Below are 2,500 nucleotides of genomic sequence, written 5' to 3' on the forward strand. Positions count from 1 at the left end.
AACTTGTCTGTGCAATCCTAACTTGTCTGTGCAATCCTAACTTGTTTGTGCAATCCTAACTTGTCTGTGCAATCCTAACTGTCTGTGCAATCCTAACTTGTCTGTGCAATCCTAACTTGTCTGTGCAATCCTAACTGTCTGTGCAATCCTAACTGTCTGTGCAATCCTAACTTGTCTGTGCAATCCTAACTGTCTGTGCAATCCTAACTGTCTGTGCAATCCTAACTGTCTGTGCAATCCTAACTGTCTGTGCAATCCTAACTTGTCTGTGCAATCCTAACTGTCTGTGCAATCCTAACTTGTCTGTGCAATCCTAACTTGTCTGTGCAATCCTAACTGTCTGTGCAATCCTAACTTGTTTGTGCAATCGTAACTTGTCTGTGCAATCCTAACTGTCTGTGCAATCCTAACTTGTCTGTGCCATCCTAACTTGTCTGTGCAATCCTAACTGTCTGTGCAATCCTAACTGTCTGTGCAATCCTAACTGTCTGTGCAATCCTAACTGTCTGTGCAATCCTAACTGTCTGTGCAATCCTAACTTGTCTGTGCAATCCTAACTGTCTGTGCAATCCTAACTTGTCTGTGCAATTCTGTCTGTGCAATCCTAACTGTCTGTGCAATCCTAACTGTCTGTGCAATCCTAACTTGTCTGTGCAATCCTAACTGTCTGTGCAATCCTAACTGTCTGTGCAATCCTAACTTGTCTGTGCAATTCTGTCTGTGCAACCCTAACTGTCTGTGCAATCCTAACTGTCTGTGCAATCCTAACTGTCTGTGCAATCCTAACTGTCTGTGCAATCCTAACTGTCTGTGCAATCCTAAGTCTGTGCAATCCTAACTTGTTTGTGCAATCTTGACTGTCTGTGTAATCCTAACTGTCTGTGCCATCCTAACTGTCTGTGCAATCCTAACTGTCTGTGCAATCCTAACTGTCTGTGCAATCCTTTGTCTGTGCAATCCTAACTGTCTGTGTAATCCTAACTGTCTGTGCCATCCTAACTGTCTGTGCAATCCTAACTGTCTGTGCAATCCTAACTGTCTGTGCAATCCTAACTGTCTGTGCAATCCTAACTGTCTGTGCAATCCTAACTTGTTTGTGCAATCCTAACTGTCTGTGCAATCCCAACTTGTCTGTGCAATCCTAACTTGTCTGTGCAATCCTAACTTGTCTGTGCAATCCTAACTGTCTGTGCAGTCCTAACTGTCTGTGCAATCCTAACTTGTCTGTGCAATCCTAACTTGTCTGTGCAATCCTAACTTGTTTGTGCAATCCTAACTTGTCTGTGCAATCCTAACTTGTTTGTGCAATCCTAACTGTCTGTGCAATCCTAACTGTCTGTGCAATCCTAACTTGTATGTGCAATCCTAACTTGCCTGCGCAATCCTAACTTGTCTGTGCAATCCTAACTTGCCTGCGCAATCCTAACTTGTCTGTGCAATCCTAACTGTCTGTGCAATCCTAACTGTCTGTGCAATCCTTTGTCTGTGCAATCCTAACTGTCTGTGCAATCCCAACTTGTCTGTGCAATCCTAACTGTCTGTGCAATCCTAACTGTCTGTGCAATCCTAACTGTCTGTGCAATCCTTTGTCTGTGCAATCCTAACTGTCTGTGCAATCCCAACTTGTCTGTGCAATCCCAACTGTCTGTGCAATCCCAACTTGTCTGTGCAATCCTAACTGTCTGTGCAATCCCAACTTGTCTGTGCAATCCTAACTTGTCTGTGCAATCCTAACTTGTCTGTGCAATCCTAACTTGTCTGTGCAATCCTAACTTGTCTGTGCAATCCTCACTTGTCTGTGCAATCCTAACTTGTCTGTGCAATCCTCACTTGTCTGTGCAATCCTAACTTGTCTGTGCAATCCTCACTTGTCTGTGCAATCCTAACTTGTTTGTGCAATCCTAACTGTCTGTGCAATCCTAACTGTCTGTGCAATCCTAACTGTCTGTGCAATCCTAACTGTCTGTGCAATCCTTTGTCTGTGCAATCCTAACTGTCTGTGCAATCCTTTGTCTGTGCAATCCTAACTGTCTGTGTAATCCTAACTGTCTGTGCCATCCTAACTGTCTGTGCAATCCTAACTGTCTGTGCAATCCTAACTGTCTGTGCAATCCTAACTGTCTGTGCAATCCTAACTGTTTGTGCAATCCTAACTTGTTTGTGCAATCCTAGCTGTCTGTGCAATCCCAACTTGTCTGTGCAATCCTAACTTGTCTGTGCAATCCTAACTTGTCTGTGCAATCCTAACTTGTCTGTGCAATCTTAACTGTCTGTGCAGTCCTAACTGTCTGTGCAATCCTAACTTGTCTGTGCAATCCTAACTTGTCTGTGCAATCCTAACTTGTTTGTGCAATCCTAACTTGTCTGTGCAATCCTAACTTGTTTGTGCAATCCTAACTGTCTGTGCAATCCTAACTGTCTGTGCAATCCTAACTTGTATGTGCAATCCTAACTTGCCTGCGCAATCCTAACTTGTCTGTGCAATCCTAACTTGCCTGCG

At 43.7% G+C, this 2,500-nt stretch overlaps 1 protein-coding gene across 1 annotated transcript in view; it reads left to right on the forward strand.

Moving 5' to 3' along the window:
- Nucleotides 1-2,500, forward strand: part of LOC138863145 (putative uncharacterized protein DDB_G0292636) — a 6,597-nt gene that overhangs the window by 483 nt on the left and 3,614 nt on the right. The gene's annotated exons all lie outside the window — the stretch shown is intronic.

This window comes from Penaeus vannamei, chromosome 11 (assembly GCF_042767895.1).
Source record: "Penaeus vannamei isolate JL-2024 chromosome 11, ASM4276789v1, whole genome shotgun sequence".
Lineage (NCBI taxonomy): Eukaryota > Metazoa > Arthropoda > Malacostraca > Decapoda > Penaeidae > Penaeus > Penaeus vannamei.